General features: G+C 41.0%; 1 protein-coding gene across 11 annotated transcripts in view; it reads right to left on the bottom strand.

The window, feature by feature from the left end:
* RAD51B (RAD51 paralog B) overlaps positions 1–17,928 on the bottom strand; it is a 538,718-nt gene that overhangs the window by 144,467 nt on the left and 376,323 nt on the right. The gene's annotated exons all lie outside the window — the stretch shown is intronic.

The following is a 17,928-nucleotide window of genomic DNA, read 5'->3' as shown; positions in this document are numbered from 1 at the left end:
TGCCTGTGGGTAGCAAACTTCATTCCCAAAAGAGCCTCTCTTTTTTTTTAATGACAATGAAAGAAAAATCAAAGAATCATCTCAAATCATAGAATTGGAAGGGCCCTCAAAATGACAACAACAAACATAAAACACCATCCTCTGACTCAGTCTCCTCTAGGAGGTTTTATTTCTTAAATAATTATATAAACCCCATGGCATTGTGATTTAACAAGGTCTTAGGGCACAACCAAGTATTTTATAAAGTATTTCAGTAAGCCCCATGTGGAGCATTTTATTATCTTTAATAATGAGAAAATAAATGAGATACTTAAAGATTTGGCAGCTTGAAGATTTTAGAAATTATTAAGTTGAAAGGTAGGAATAGGATCCAAGTGGTGTTTTTGGCAGAAGGAAATACCCATGCTGCTGGTTCATGTCTCAAACAACCAGAAATCCAGTCTCCATCATCACAATGATTCAGAAATACCTGCCAGTTACACTCTCTTCTTTCACTGACAGAAAGGAAGGCAGGTTGGATAAGTTAAAACAATGAAAGAATTCTGACCCACAAATATCTTAATGAAGTGTCTATCAGGAAAAAAATCCCACCCAAATGGGGACTTTTGTAAATGCACTCTTGATATTATTTAGAAAACAGCCAGGGGAGAATACCATCCACTGTATGTTCCTCGAGAACCTCCAATCAAGGACTCCAGCCATTTAAAAACATGTTTCCTGGCTTCAGACTAGCTATAAATAAATTTAATAAGGATGGAAAAAAAAATCACTGCATCATTTACAGTTCTCTCTCAACTCCAGCTGACAAAAATCCAGTCCAGATGTTTGTTTTGCAAGAATAGCAGCAAGAGGGTGAACTTCAATCATGAGTACAAAAGTACCAGAAGGAGAGAGATTTGAAGAGAAAGGGACAGCAAGGTTGGTGGGGAGGGTGTGGACTAACCTGTCCTGATGTCAATTTAACAGAAACACAGTAATTAACTTATTTTGTGCATAAGAAATTCAGTTTTTGAGTCTTTCCCCATCTCATCACCCCTGCAAAGCCACAGGGGCTTGGCTGGTGAAGCCTGAACTGGTTGTTTCATAACCTTTGCTTTTAAATTAAACAAATGACCTCAGATTTTGGAGCAGTTGTTGATTCAGGGGAAAGTATGCCATTAAAAGTGTGCCAGAAACAGATTTAATTGGTATAAGTTCCAAAAAGTGCTCGAAAGAGCACAGGCTTCCCGCATATAGATTTCAGGGAAATTACTCAAAGGCCGCACAGCTTTGTCAGAATTTGAGAAGTGAAACAAGGCAGCTGAAAGACTCCATATCAAAAGGGTAAATTCAATTCAGGAGATATTAATCTGATTACCTAAGTAAGACCGTGAATCGGATATGCTCCATTGTGCACTCTTGTTCAACCTGGACAGCTGGAGGAGCCAATAGCTTCCTTTTCCCTGACATATAATTAAGTTTTAAGAGATGATCAAGTTACGGATACAAAGTTTTAAGAAATATTTCATTCAGGAGTGGCATTTACAGTGCTTGCCTGTTGCAAGAGATATTGTTCACTTTATTTCCTTGAGCCATGCTGGAGTGTGTGGAGCAGGGCCTTGGGGCTTAGTGTTTGTGTTTCAGGCTACAATAAACGCCCTCTGTGCACCTGCCTGGAGGAAAAACCAGTCCAGCCGCCTCTCAAGACAAAAGGGCCCTGTATTAAGTGCTGAAAAGCCAGACGTGAACTGACCCTGTCAAATTCCAGCTAGGAAAAAAAAATCAATATTTTCATCCAACCCAAGAGGAGCTGTCACATAGGTTTCTGGAATTCCTTTCTCATCCCCATGAGTCTGAACAGCAATGGTGACCTGTCAACAGAAGTCAATGACTTTCTCATGAGTCTCCTTGCTTTCCCTATTCTTCTAATGGTGTACCCCATCACCTGGTTTCATATCTGTCCTCTAGTAAGCAACATACCCTATCTTGCTCTTTCTCCACCTGGTACTTCCTACCAGAATCTCACTCCAGTCATGAAGGACATCTCCCAAAGAGACAGCATTACTAACTTAGGTGTTTTCAAAGATAGCCTGAAATCATACTTATGGTAAACTCCTGGTACACTTGGGATTGCAAGAATGTTTATCAGTAGGCCAGAAAATCAGGATTAGAGTTCCTTCAAGCCCACTAGGCTTCCCAACATCGTTGGCCAAAAGCCATGTGGGGTTCCTCCTAACCAATCTCAGTTGACTTCCGGGAGAGCTGTCCAGCAAGAGCTTGTTCCTATGCAGGTCTGGAATCAATCAGCATCACCTGATCTGTGCATTCTCATGAAGAAAAATGGTTTCTCACAAAATTTGAAACTCAACTAGATGAGGTTTTACTCATGAATTTCACCTGAGGCCTGGACAACCCCAGGTCACAGATGAATAAACTAAGAGGGGCAAGATGTTCACCCCAACTTGAGAGTGCAAAATGGTTACAAAACTGGAAAAAGATCCATGGTGTAGAGGGAGAAATTCGCTAGGTCACCATTTTGTAACTATTATGATTGCCACAGATAGTAAGCTTTTACTGCAAACCATTTTTGGATATATTTGGTGATGAACAGCTAAACTTTTAAGGGTTAACTGTGTTCTCAAGATTGCTTCAACAGCTTCTCCAAACTCTTGCCCCGAGGGACAGGAAAACCAGATGATCAGCACAGGAAAGCCAGGTTCCCAAACATGGCCATTCCAGCAGGATGTGCTTAATTGTTTGTGTCTGGAGAGAGCATAGGAACCAAGCACAGTTTATCTGATTTGGTGCTCATTAAACAGCTGGCCAAGAAAAACAGTCACCCACCACAGGTGCACAGCTACATTGAGCTACCTTGGCCAGCCTGGCAAGTTCTCTGTGGAACATGGAGGTGATTTACAACCTGCCACTTCACAAGTGGGTCTAAACTGTGCTGGAGGTTGTCTGCTGGCTAATAGCCATGGCTCTCCCCATACTGTGAGTGGGACAGACTGGTCATGGAGTCCTTCTTCATTCTATCTTTATACCTAAGATGATGGTACAAGTCACAAGATTGCAATGATCTCTCCTTTGTATGAGTGCTTCTGACTTTTAAAACCTGCCTCCCTCGACCTGACAATTCACTGAGTGTTATACTATAGTGTGATTTTAGCTGTTTCGTGAGTGCAGCTCTCATCTTCCTTATTTTCTTATCTTCCTCTCTCCTATTCACTAAAGTGTAACATACACAGTGAGTTCAGATGTAAGGTTTAGCGTCACTATAGTATGCTCCTGCGTAGTAGGGTCCTAACCAGATAGAGCTAACATGATTTGAATTTGTCTTTATGTTCTAGAGAGCAGAGGTCAAACCTGGTAATTGTTCTTGTTACTCCTGAACATCTAAGCATTTCACATTATAGATCTTTCACATGTGAATGAATGAATGAAAGGATGGAGCCATTGGAGTCTCACCCTTTTGGAGACAGTAGAGTTTTTCAATGAAAACGAGGAAGGGAAAAAATTGAATTATCCCCTTGACATCAGTGGCAAGCATATATGTAATGATTCATTGGGAGGAAGGAAGAAAAAATTAGAATCTTTTATACACACACACACACACACACACACACACACATACAGAGGCCTCCCTGGTGGTGCAGGGGTTAAAGTCTCAGTGCTATCAAACTACCACCAGCCACTGTGGCATGAGTTTGATCCCCAGCCAGGGAGCTAGCCCACATGTCATAGCAGATCTCTCCTGTCTTGCCCCCTGCTCCCCTCAGCAGTGTATTTCAATAGATCTACCTGCTTGGCTCCCCACTCTGTCTCTGGTGAATCTTCTTATCCCCTGTACCTCTAGACTAGACCCCAGTTCTTATATGCATAAATAAATAAAATAAATCTTCTATATATGTGTGGGTGTGGTAGCCCTATATATTATAGATAGCAGTTTTATGTATTTTGGGGAAATGTACTAAAAAATATTGGGTTGTGGATTCAAAAACTATGAAGATTGCTATTCTAGATAACCAATATAGTACCTGACAAAGGAATATGCCAAAATGCTTATAGAGGGGTTGGTCAGCCTGAGGCTTGCTTTGTTTATACTTAAAAGAGAAAATAAAGAAGCCTGACTGAAAGAAGAGAAAATATAAATTTCCTTCGGAAGGAAACAAATCATGGATCCAATCCAAGTGCTCCTCAATGGGTGAATGAATACAGAAATTATGGAACATTTACTCAATGGAATATTGATAACTGTGAAGAATGGTGAAATGATGGAATTTGGGACAAAAAGGATGGCACCTGAGGTGATAATGTTGAGCAAAATCAGTCAGAAAACAAAAGACAGATATAGGATTGTTTCACTCATCTATGGAATATAAATAACCAAAAAAAGCCATTTATCTGCAAGAATAGAAGGAACAAAACTTGAACTTGGCAAAAAGCAGATAATGGTTAGAGAGACTAGGAGAAAGGAAGAGATGGGGCCTGGGCACAGATGGTTTGGTGGAGGGGTAAAAAAGATCATGACAAAAAAATGTGAGGAATTACAAAATCTAGGAAATGAGAACCTGCCATTCTTAAATAACAATGGGAGAGGTTAATATCTGCAATGACAGGAGTAAAAGTGCCAAGTTTTTGCATCCGTGTCTTCGCTGAAAGATGCTATGTTCTCTGGATTTTCTGCTATTAGAGGTTATTATAAAGCCTGAGAAAGAAAAGGTAATTGACTAGAACTGAAAAAAACTAGAAATCTACTAAATTTTGCCAACTTGAAATTTTATTTCATTTTTGATTTGAAATTATGGAACAATCACAATTTGGGTTTCCTGACAGTTGCTTCTACAAGCCACATAAACCAACAATTCTAACGAGATTCAAGAAAAAGTTTAGAAGAAACGAGCTCAATGATTTGCCATTACTTTTTCATTGATAAACAAATAAATAAATAAAACTTAAGTGGGCTAATAATTCAGCAGTCAGCTTTAAGCCTGCCTGGGTCAATGTAAACATGTATAGGCAGTCCTCAATTTGCACAATTTCCATTTCCACTAACTAAGTGTATAAATGAGTAAATAAATTAATATATATAGATAGATATAATTAGGTTTTTTCCTGGTCCCTTATTTAGGTTTTTCTAGATTCCTGCTATGAGTGAGACCATCCATATTTTTCTTTTTCTTTCTGGCTTATTTCGCTGAGCATGATCCCTTCCAGCGCCATCCATGTTGCTGCAAATTGCATGAGTTTATCTTTTTGATTTATGAGTAATATTCAAAATCAACAAGAAACTATAAACCATAGACACACCATGGGGGTGGTGTGGGAGGAGGGAGTACGATCAAAACAAGGCAGGTGGGGATTGTGTGGGGACAATAACCAAGATGAAAATGCATACATTGTGCAAAAATGAAAAATGATGTAAAAAATGTATAAAATAAAAATAAAATATATAGATATAGCTAAATAAATAAGCAGCAGCCTTTGCAGGCACTGTATAACATGCCCCTCCCCGCCATGTAAATGGCTAACGGAACCTGGGACTTGCCCAAAATAACACAAATGGTTTGTGGCAGAGCTGACCTTTCAACACAGGTCTCCTAGTTCCAGATGCAGTACTTTATTTACTATTTAAACACACTGCTTTTGTAATTCCTATCTGTAATTCCAGGGTACATACAAAGAAATGGCCACAATTATCATATTGGAATCCCAGAACCCTCTCAACTCTGCCAGTGAAGAATTTATATGATCAAAAGTTCCACCAGGTCATTATATTATTCCCCTGTAGTGCTGAGTGTACTGTACTGGTCAAGAGCACAGACTCAGGAGCCAGATTCTCCAGGTCTGAATCCACCTAATCACTAGTGAGGTGATCATCAGCAAATTTTATAAACTTTCTGTGCTTCAGTTTCTTGGTTTCTAAAATAGGTGTAATAATTGAACCTTACAAAGTTATAGAGATTTTTCATGCTTATACAGTATCTGATGCAAACACTTACTATTATCATTATAATCCCTAGCAAAAGGAACATAAAACATGTATTAATTTCCAGAGTACCATTTGGTACTTCAAATCATTTGCTATCTTCTCTTACCTCCTTGCATAGAATTACAGACAGCCATTTCTAACTTTAAGATGCCTTGAGAAATGGAGGGCTTACCTGATGGTACTCAGAAGCTTCCACCAAAGAAATCTCTCCCAGATTGATAAGGTGGGAAATCAAAACCAGACCTGGCCACCCAGACTTTAGAATGGTTAAAGCTTTTTATAAAGTTCCTATTGCCTTAAGAAATTTAAGGTTATTCCCACCCAAAAGTGATTACCCTCAAAGAGATCAAAATCCAAGTTCTCTAGTTTTATCTCCATCCCCTCTAACCTATAAATTGCTGCCTGAGAAGTATCTTTGAACCACAAAATGATCTTGTCACTTCCTTGTTTCAACAGCTATCCATTACACTAAGGAAAGAATTTAAACCAACTACATGATGGATAAGGCCTTTCACAATCTGGCCCCTGCCAAATTGTTCACCATTCTCTCCCATGCCAATCTTAATGCACTGCCCACAGGTCTCCTCCCATGTTTTGGAATCAAAATATGGGTTTTTCCCTGGGCCTGGGGAAATGCCCTCCTCTATCCCATTTGGGAACTGCTACTGATACTTAAAGATCCAGCTCAAGTATTAGTTTACTCAAAGCCTTCCTAGAGAGCTCTAATCCCTAAAACAGAACCCCTATGTGCTTCCCAGCAACGTCCTGAGCCCTGGGCCATCACAGCGTACTTGTTTACACATCCATCACCATTCCTCCACCACATGACTATAAGCTTCCCAAAAAGCAGGGACTACAACTTTGTCTCCATATCCCTAGCAACTGCTTAGCACAGGACCTAAAGGAAAGAAAATGCCCTTACTGTAAATCAGACTGAACAACCTCAGTCACTACTCTGTAAATGTGGGTGAGGTTTCTCCTTCAGAAGCACAGCCATCAGGCTCCTGTTCTTTCCTTTCTGATACTTTCTCTGCACTGCTTGTTATTTATCACACAGTTGGCTCGGGAACACCACTAAAGCTGACCATGCTTTGATGGAACTTTGGAGCATACATGATATATCTGTGGAAAAAAATCACTGGCAGTCTCATGCTCCTTTAAGGCAAATACAAATCTAAAGCTTCAAGTAATTCTTTGATCACCTCCTTCTCCCCCTGATAGCTGTAGGTACATCATTTGTTCATCAAATACTTATTGAAAAACTATTACCAGGCACTCCTCCAGCCTCTGGAGAGCCAGCAGTGAACAAAAAAGACAAGGAGTCCTCAAAGAGTTTACATTCTGATGACCCTAAGACAGAATTTTCTTGGTGATACACCTTAATCTTGTACTATCTCATCAAAGGACAATCTATTTCCCTCAACTCCAGCTTGGCCCCTGAAGGAGCAGGAGGTTCTTCCTGACTGGGCCTTAGATCTACTCTTTGGGGCTTTGGCAACCATTTAATTCACTGATGTTGTTTCCTGTACTCTGCCTTTAAAGATTTCAATTGGGGTATGTTTGCCTTGTCACTCAACTCAGAAGTAATTTATTTTGGCATTTTTCTAGCCTCATTTGTTATTTAAAAACAAAACAAAGTTTGTCTCCTTAGACCTTGGCCTACTGGGTATCATCCCTCCTCTATAGCTGGATGGTTCTATAGATACTCCTAGGAAACTTGGATCCTCTTAGCTGTTTTTATGGATTTGTTAGGTAGAAATATGGTTAAGAACACCAACATAAGACCCTAAAAAGATGTTACTATCATCTATTAAACACAGGAATAGCTCCCAACATGCATGCACACACACACACAGAGTACATACACATTTGCATTCAACCCATAAAATTTAGACCCTCTCCTGAGGGTTGGGAATAAATTTTCTTCAGTATATTGCATTATTATGGAAAAGTTGTAACTCAGAAATATTGATTTCTCCACTGCACATACTGCAGTTATCTGGCTGCCATCTTGGCTTCTCCAGCTTAGCTTGTTTTAAGCAGTGGTAAATGATGGGTGACCACAGGGTACAGTCTGTGCTAATGTGATTGTCATATGTCCCTGAGTAGGAGGTGACTTAGATACAGGTAAGTTTCAGCCTCATATAAATCATCAGATAATAAATGTTTGAAGGAGATAGTGGATTCTGAATAAACAGATCTCTCTTATTCCCCTGAAGAGAAACTCTAGAGATGACTGTGGGTATATAAAAAAATTGATCAAAGAAGAGTCAGATGGTTATCTGGGACTGGAAAGAAATTGTTTTCAAATACATACATATATATTTTTTTAACCCAGTATATTGTTATACTGGGTTGCACGGACTAGTGATTAGGTACCTAAAACAAACAAACAAAAAAACCATAACACAAAAACACCTGATCTGGAAGAAAAAGATGCTGAGAATGGACACAAAGTAGGTATACAATGTGTAATAAACTCTGCTCAGTTGGACAAAGTCCTTCCACTAGATATTATTGGGGTACTCACCTCATAAGTAGACCCTTCTAAAGAAATCTGCCCTTCATTCATCACCCCTTAGAGGGGAAAATGCTCCCTCTATCCTTGGACCCTACAGACAGGATAGGTGTACTATCTATGTTCTCTACCACATGACTCCTTGGCCATAACTGAATGGATCAAAGCATAACTCATCACCAGAATTATAAGGTGTGAAAAGGGAAATTGAACCAATCAGACCATAAAAGTAAGGGCCAGTGCCATAGAAAGCTGAGGAAGATATGAAAAAAATGAAGAGAATTACCCACGTTTCAACCTTTCCTATTCCCAAGTAATCTGACTGTATTTTAGTTCCTGTTTTCATCTAGCCATGAGAATCCTAACTGCATCCTTAAAGAAGAACTTAGTAGATAAAAATGTAAGTTCTGGAGCTAGATTCCCTTGCTTAGAATATTGATTCTGCCAATAATTGTGTTGTTTTTGAAGTCTCAGTTCCTTCATCCATAAAATGGGATGATTACCATCCACCTCAGAGGGTTGTTGTGAGGATTAAATGCAGTAATGGATGCAGAATGCCAGGCACATAATATATGGTTCATAAATGTTAGCAACTTTTGTTAACAGGCCTGACTATTTAAAAGTGAACTTGAGTGACTTTCTGTTTCTTGTTACCAGAATCCTGAACTTGTCTTGTAACTACTGCACCCCAGACCTGAGACAAAATCTATAGAAAACACCACTGCGACCCAGTGAAGGCATATGGCTACCATGAGTCCTGAAGGCACTACTTCTGCATGCCTATCCCTTCTATCAGGGGATTGTCTTCTTGAAAGTTCACATTCATCTTGGTATTCCTGGTACCAGTCTTTTGAGAGACTCAATGAATAAAGTAGTGGTTTTCATTAAGTGTCCCTAGACCAGCAGTATCAACAATTTCTGAGAATCTGTTAGAAATGACTATTCCCTGACTGCTTCAACTGACTGAAACTCCAGGAGTAGAAGCCCAGTAATATGTCTATTAGTTGCCCCTCTAGATGATTCTCAAGCATGCTAAAGTCTGAGAAAAATGGGACTAAGCTTCCGTTGGGTGAAACAAAACCACTCTATAGCCTTGACTGAAGACCAGCTCTATCCAGGAACATCATCCGCCTTCAACATGTGGCTTTGGAAAGGATGTAACTATAAAGGAGGAAGGAGAAACAATTCTGGCCAAAGAACCTTTATCAATTTTGTTGATCAAGGAATTGTGTTACCAATGGATTATCCTCACAGTTTTCTTATAGGTGCTTCAGAAAAAGTCATAACTCCCTAAAATGGCATTCCAGACATCCACAATCCACGCTACCACTTGTTCAAGTTTCACCCTTTGCCATTCTCATTCATGCCCCCAGCACCCCAGTCATTAAGAATGATTGGCAGTTCTTCAAATAACTTTGCTCTTGCCACCATAGCTAACAGAGTACCCTCTATTTACACATCATTTTTTTCATCTCAATACCTTCAGCATGTAGTATAGTTCCTAGTGGGTAATGGGTGCCCATGTTTCTAAACACTTGAGGTCATTCATAATCTCTTTACTTCCAGTCTTCCCATTGCTAAACCATCCTATGCATATCATTTAGATAGTCTTCAAAATGCAAGTTATGATCATTTCAACATAAAATTTAATCTGGCATTTAAAGTCTGGCTCCAATATGCTTCTAGATTAATTGGATGATTCCCTACACTAGCCAGAAAACCCCAGGCAATGAGAACTCTTTTCTGCCATCCCAACATATCCAACATGTCCCTGCAACACAGACCCCATATTTATTGAATACCCTGTAGGAACTAAAGAACGTAGGAGTGATAAAGACAAAATCCCTGCCATTGAGAAGATTTTATGAAAGCAGAGGAGGAAGATAATAAATCCATAAACAAGTAAATGTATAATACATGTCAGGTGGTAAGAACAATGGAGAAAAATAAAACAGGCTTGGGGAATAGAGAAGGATGGGATGGGAGTAAGGGAATCATCTTAGAAAGGTGAAGGAAGAATTCTCTGAGAAGATGACACTTGAGCAAGACTGAATGGAGTGAGGCATGGGTGAAGGGAAGACATGGACAAGTACTCCAGTTAGTGGGAACAGCAAGTGCAAAGCCCAGAGGCAGAAACACCATGAGGAATTTGAGGAACAAGAGAATGAGCTGTGTGACTAGAACAAATTTTGAGAGGAGAAGAATGACAGAAGGACAAATATGGCCCATTTGAGTTGATGCCTTAGTACACAGTATTCCTTAATCTATATTCTATCTGCCTACTGAAATTCCTTCCATTCCTCAAGGCCTGCTGCATATATCTTCCTCACTGAACCCTTCAGGTGCCCCTCTGCAGAAAACTGTTTTCCTTTTCCAAAATCCAGGAGCCTTTGGTGGCTACCATATTTGTCTGAAAGCAGTGCATACATTCTCCCTACTATTGCTCTCCATTAGAATTATTCCCTGGGCACTACTCCTAAAGATCAGCCATTCTCCCCTTTTTCATGATCTCTTACCTAGAGGCATCTTATATCTGATAAATAATTCTCTTTGATGATAATAAACAAGGATTCTCAGAGACTCCTTCCAACTTGAAACCCTCCTGGATCACATCACCTGTTGGCATCCCATTCTCTGGGCTTTTGGCCCCATTATTATGCATCTAAAGCATTTGACAAAGCTGGATTTTGTGTTCTTGTTCCTTCTACCTTCTGACAGTGAGATGTTAACAGAAGCGTGTGCAGATCCGGGAAATTAGCGGGTAAATTCTCAGTAGTGAAGAGAATAGTGGGTGAGGGGACTACATCCAGCTCAGATCTCCCACAAACCACCTCCATGACTGCTCCCCAAAGAAAATGCCCTAATTCTCATTTGATTTGATCTTAGTATATACCGAATGCTTCAAACGTGTCCTCTTTGGCAAACTATCAAAACAGCTCCTGACCAAGAAGTGCCTCGTGGTGGTTGACTTCTTTCTCCATTGGGTCATTCAGTCTGGGTGCAACTGCCCCCTGCCTCCTGGCTAAAAATCCTTGACAAGTTACTCCCCCTTTGAAATTTACAGTCTTTCAGACATTTGCAGGCCATGCCCATCTTCTCTCAACTCACATAATATTTGGGCTTACTTTAGATAAACACCACAGGTTTTTATTCTTTTTCTATAAATAAATTAGGTCTTCTGTGACTACTGGACAGTTGCAGGAAGTGATATTACCCAGCCAAGTGCCACAGTTTCTTAAAACTAGGGAAAGTAGAGCATGGGTAGGTGCATGTCTCTTTGCAAACAGAGGAATGTGAAGTTGTATGTGTTGATACGTGTCTGTGGCTTTGGAATCAAAACTTGGAAGGTTACTAGGATATTTAAAATACTTTTATCCAAAACTCAACCCCTAAGAAGCAACAGAGTCCAAATCTAGGCTTTCACTGAAGGGGTTCTGACTTCTGTTCCTAGCACCACTATCATTAACTGTTGGCCTCTGAGCAATTCCTTCTCTCCATGCTTCTGCTGCTTGAGGTGGATTAAGTGATTCATCATTTTAAAATATTTTAAAATACTATGGGAATGCTAATGTTAACAACACTGATCACAGTTGTTAGTGTTAGCCTCGTAGTCACATGATGACACTTTATGTTTCTAAAGCACTAATTTTAGACAACCTGCACCATATCCCTGAGAGAAAGACTTTCAAAGCTTCTCCACCCATACTAAATGTGTACAGGGTCCTATTTAACCAATCAACAATTAGCTTTATATTGGGTTGTGGAAGGACATGGAACTAAAGTGTGGAGAGAGTTGTGCTAACTTGACCAACCCACCCAAAGTCTGTGGTTAATGGATTACAAATTTGGGTAATGCTGGACAATAAATTACAACTATAATAATAAAGCTGAAAGTACACACAATTTAAGCAGAAACACCAGTGTTTTTTATCGGAAATGAAAGAAACCATTGATCATAGCAACTGTCTGAGATTAGCAGGGAGCCACATTTTCAAACATCCTGCAGTAAATCCAGAGCAGATCCAGCTGGAAAGCAAGAGTGGAAATAAAACTTGAAAAATCATACCATGCTTTGAAGTCTGCTTCTTTCACAACCATGAGTCCCTGGTTTGCCCCGACCATTCTGAGCTGTTCTTGCTTGTCGAATTTATTTTAAAAGAGATACAAGCCACACACTTGCATATAATCTTTCAAATGGACTCCAGCTTTTTGCAGGGATGGTTTGTTAGAGAATATGAACCCCAAAATACTTTCTCTTGCACATGAAATCAGCCATCAATTCAGCTGGAACAGAAAGGCTTCCAATACTCAAGCTAGAAACCACTCTTGATTCTAGTAAGTACTTTTTTTCTTGTGTTCGTTCCTTGACCCATTCATGCACTTTTGATTTTCAATTTTTACCAAAAACTATTAATGTAGATGAAAGGATACTAATATGTCAGAAGCTGGGGATGCCAGGATGACAATCTAATAATTGTCTTCCAATGAAGTCATCTGGGGTGCCAATCACCACACAAAGAAACTGCTGTCCAATTAAATTATTAGGGAAAGAAAACCAGTGGTTTAGGTTGAGTAGACCTACAGTCTTGCACAGGCCCTACTTTACCATATATCGCTCTTACCTACTAACTGTGCCCTGGTGGATGGGGGCTCAGCCAGTCCTGCTCAAATGCCAAGTGACTTCAGAATAGGATATAGTTTATTAAGCTATGATTGCTAGAGTCTTTCCTGATCACTTTGGGGAAAAGGGATGGATGTTCCCTATGACTAAGAGCCAATCGTTCTTAGTAGCTTTGATGAACCAGAGGAAGAGGTGGTGAGGGCATCTTGGAAACATGTCATTGGTCCCAGAACAGTCGCAATAACCTGGACAGTAACCAATCACTGAACCCTATTATAATTAGGTGTCTGAGTTCCTGCCAACAAAAAACTGAAGAAAATATTTTGGCTCACAATGTCTTATCTAAAACAATGTAAATTATGAAAGCAAAAGCTCTGATTTCTGTTCTTAGGTTCACAATGTAATTTTGGTCAAGTTGCTAGTCCTAAAATTTCCATTCTCCCAAATGAATGAAACAACATTTGTGAAAGGCAAGCTGGAAATTGACAAGCACATTGGACATATCAGGAGTTCTTTTAACTAAATAAGGAAACTTTACTTTGCTTTCTCATTCCTTCTCAAAGCACACAGCTCTGGGACAGGAGCTGGGCGGGGAGAGTCCTTGGCCTTTGGGGTCCACTGCTCCCTTCTTCAGCTCTCCCACCTGGAGGCTGACTAATTCAACAGTGGAATGAACCCTCAATGAAGCGAATCATACCACGGACCCAAGCAGTGAACATGGGTCTAGATAATCCAAGCAACAACCCAGCCACAAATTAATAAGGAAAAAAGAAAAACCCAGCAACACAAAAACAAAGAACTCTCAACTTTACAAACACTGGGAGGGCAACAGCTGGTCAGCCGAGATTAAAGGAGCGTGAGAGAGCACCTCCCCATCTCCTGACTTCTCCTCCCCCATAAAGGTCCCTGCAGCCAGGCAGGGCTCGCTTTTACAGCTCTGTGCAGATGACCTTGTTCCAGCTAAGATAGGGGCTCTTTTGATCTCAGCAGGGGGATGCTCTGGGCCTGCAGCTGGCAGATATTAATAGTACAGGATCCGTTGGGGTGGAAGAGATCTCAGTTGGGCCAGGTCACTTGTATTCCCTTCTCTGCATCAGAGCAGAAGGGACTTCATTTCCCTGAATCGGCCCCTGCTGGGTACTTCTCTCAGGTCAACTCAGATCATTTATTGCTGGCTGCTCTAGGCCACTTGTTCTCACCACGTAACTGTTTTCAAGGGTGCAGTTTAAGCAGTGCCCTCTGCTCTGCAGCTGAAATCTATTACAGGACAGGGTGGACCTTGTCCTCGCCCCAGTCTTTCTCACTCTCAATGATTTGCATCCATTTCTTAGAGGAGAGAAGAAGACCGAGCAAGGGACACACAGACAAGACCAGAAGTGTGTACAGAGCGAGAGGGAGCAATACAGGGAGCGGATGCTGTTGTAGGTATGCTAATAAAGACAAAGGGCAATACCATCGTTCTGCCCATGCTGTAAATCAGAATTTAAAAAAACCCATCAATGAGTGAATGCTCCTGATCTTCAGGGCCATGGCGTGTTCTTATGTTAGAGTCAGAAAAAGACTTTAGCAATCTTTTCATCCAACCTGCCATTTAAACACACACACACACACACACACACATACACACACACACACCCCTCCCCTCCCCAAGCCCCTCCCCCAGGTCCAAAGTGACTAAAAAATCTGCTCAAGATCAGAGTTAATAACACAACAGCAAAGCTAATACAACAAGTGTTTAAAATGACAACAAAGCAATTTATACACATTAATCACAGTAACATTAACAACTACTGTAAAATATTTGAATAGGTATAAATGTTCCAAGATTTGAACACTTTAATTCATTTGTAAAGAACTTCATTGGAAACGTCAGGAAAAATGTCTCATAGCCTCTTTACCTGCTTAGTTATACAAGGAAAAGATCTGGAAAAATCAGTTTCCACTCCCGCTTACATTTCCTAGTAAGGAAATGTTGTCTAAGGATGAGCTGGTAACTTTCTTTGTCATGAACACAATTTTACCAAGCCCAAAGCAATTTCCTCTGTATCTGTTTTACTCCTCTGCTTAAGATAAACCAGGAAACCAGGACAAAGAAGTGTTCTTAATTGGTTTTCAGAAAGGAAACAAGATATTCTCTCCTGATCTCCTCAGAACTGAATCAATGTGTGTGTGTGTATAATAATTATTACCACAGTTTTTAACCATGTTTATAGGTGCTTTATGTGATTCTCATGGTTACTATTCATACAAAGTATTTACTACAGTATTGGTGTAGCATTTATTTACTGACAACTATGTGCCTAGAACTTTGCTAGCTGCTAGAACACAGGATGGATACAAAAAAAATAAAGAGTAGTCGGCCCTTGAAAATCTGCCAATCTAGTTGGGAAAATGTGACAAGTTGTATTAATTTTTCTAGACCCTTTCTTTATATAGTTGAGCAGGTAGTCAGCAGGCCACAGAAGAGGAAGACTGAGACCAGTGCAGACTGGAACATGCAGGAGGTTTTGTAGAAGAGGTGGTTTTTAAATAAACCTCGAAGGACTGAGAGGATTTGGGAAGAAAAGCAGTGGAAAAGAGACTGGGGGCCTCCCTGATGGCACAAGGGGTTAAGACACAACCTATGAAGCTATCCACAGCTACTGCAGCATAAGTTTGATCCCCAGCCAGGGAGGAGACCCACATGGCACAGCAGACCTCTCCTGACTCGCCCGCTGCTCCCCTCAGCAGTATATTTCAGTCAGTCGGCCTGTTCTGTTCTCCACTCTGTCTCTGGTGAATCCTCTCACCCTCACACCTCTGGCCTGTACCCCAGTTCTTGTATGCATAAATAAATAAATCTTAAAAAAAAAAGTGAGACTGGGCAACCTTTTTGATACAGCATGAGCAGTGTAGTGCAACCACTCCAGACTGGGCAGGTTCACTGTCAATTCCCACAGAACAGGAAAGGATCTTGGAGCCCTCAATAGATTTTACAGGCCTTTAATGCTGAGCAGAGAACTGAGTACACTGGCACAAGCAGGGAGGCTGGCATGCAGAGAGGCTGGGGTGCCAGGAGGCTGGCAGCAACCAAGCCTCCCAGCCACCATGATCTCTGAGCTCTCTTTTCTCTGGTGTTCTCTCTTGGTCTCCCTCTCACCTTGCCTCATTTCGCCTAGTCCAGTGATCTCTCCTGGGCTTCCATACTGTAGGGTAAGTGAAAAGGTATCAGGCTTTTCTGCCCTCCCGCCATTAGGATAGATGATGGATCCTTGCGGTCCTGAATGCATGCCTGATGGCGGGCACCTGGAATAGGGTGTGGGCATAGGTAGATGGGATTCACCTGGGCTAAGACTGGGCTTATAAGGGCGGCGTCATGGGGATGCCTGCAGAAGCAGAGAGAAAAGAGCGAAAGAGAGCAAAATAGAAGCAGAATCACCAGAAGAACCAGGAAGAGTCAAGATTTGCTGTGGGCTGGGTAGCCTGCCAGCCTCCCGGCCCCCCGGCCCCCCTGCCTGCTGTGTACCTGGTAAATCCCAATAAAAGCCTTCAAAAGCCACTGAGGGCTCCAGGACTCCTCCTTACCCCATCTGCTCCAATCATAGAGATCCTGCACTGTCCCTTCCTGCCCATACACGTACTTATAGGTATGCATGCCTTGTGCTCCCCAGCTTCTTGGAGCAGGTATCCACAATTACAGGCACGGGGCCTCCTGCTCATGCTCCCAAACATTTTGTGCAACACGTTTCCACGTGTGGGCCATTAAACCCAGGCGTAAAGCAAGACCACAGGTGGCAGCCATAGAGGCCAGTGACTGGAAGGCAGAAAAAAGCCTAATTTAACTCCACTTTCCCTACAAGCTGTGTCTGCTGAGACAGGGAGGTAGGATGGGAGGTGGCAGGCAGGCCTGCTGTGTGTGTTTCACCTAAGGTATTGGCAAGAACCATTATAGGATAGGGGGGGAAGGAAAAGACTAAAGAGTTAAAAAGCATTAATTTTCTTCTCTAGTGGTGTTTTGGGAAACTGACCCATGCAAAAGAAAAGAAAAGGAAAAAGTCTGGCTTTAGTATTAGCTGATTTCCATGGTCTAAAGATGCCTACCCTGGCTGATTTCAAACTAACAAACTGCAAATTCCTGGATATCTTAACATAAGTTTATTGATGGTAGCCTGTTCTCAGAAATGGACTAAAAACAAACAAACAAACAAACAAAAAAACAACTAGATTTCTGAGTAGTAGAAAGACAGTAAAAGGAAGACGAAAGTGAAGACTTTAAATTGGTAGTGGTAGACTGGAAAAGGTAAAGGATGCCGGGAGGGGGAAGGTCATTTTGAAATTTACTAATATAGTGCAGGTGAGTTTAATAAGTCAGTTAACCACACTACAAATTACAAAAAAAGGGAGACCAAGCAAAAAAGTATGTGGAAAGAAAAAGCAAGTAGACTTGACAATGAAAGGAGTGCAGTAGTAGATGGTTCACGTTTTCAATCCAGGTGATGGGAAAGTAATAATGCACTGAATGTGCGAATTAGGGTATGCTGAGGATTTTACAGTTTTTTGTAAAAAAAATAGTTTCCACTCTGAAAAATACCACTGAGAAGCAGGAGTGTCCTTGCTGTTTTTGAGACCAGGTACCCAGGTCTATCCATGGAATACCACCTTGGGCAGCCTGGCTAGGCTTACAAGTTCCATAGATCCCCTCATGAATAATTCTGAGAAAATGAAAAGAGCAGAGGGGTCAGAAACAACTATAAACATTCACCCCAGCCACAATATTCTGCCCTGAAAGCAAGTAGACTACAGCTAGCAGAACTCAGAAATGTCAAGTAAGAACTTTCA

The sequence above is a fragment of the Talpa occidentalis genome, unplaced genomic scaffold (genome assembly GCF_014898055.3).
Source record: "Talpa occidentalis isolate TD23 unplaced genomic scaffold, MPIMG_talOcc4v2.1 talOcc4.11, whole genome shotgun sequence".
In the NCBI taxonomy this organism is placed as follows: Eukaryota; Metazoa; Chordata; class Mammalia; order Eulipotyphla; family Talpidae; genus Talpa; species Talpa occidentalis.
This window is presented reverse-complemented; position numbering and strand designations above follow the sequence as displayed.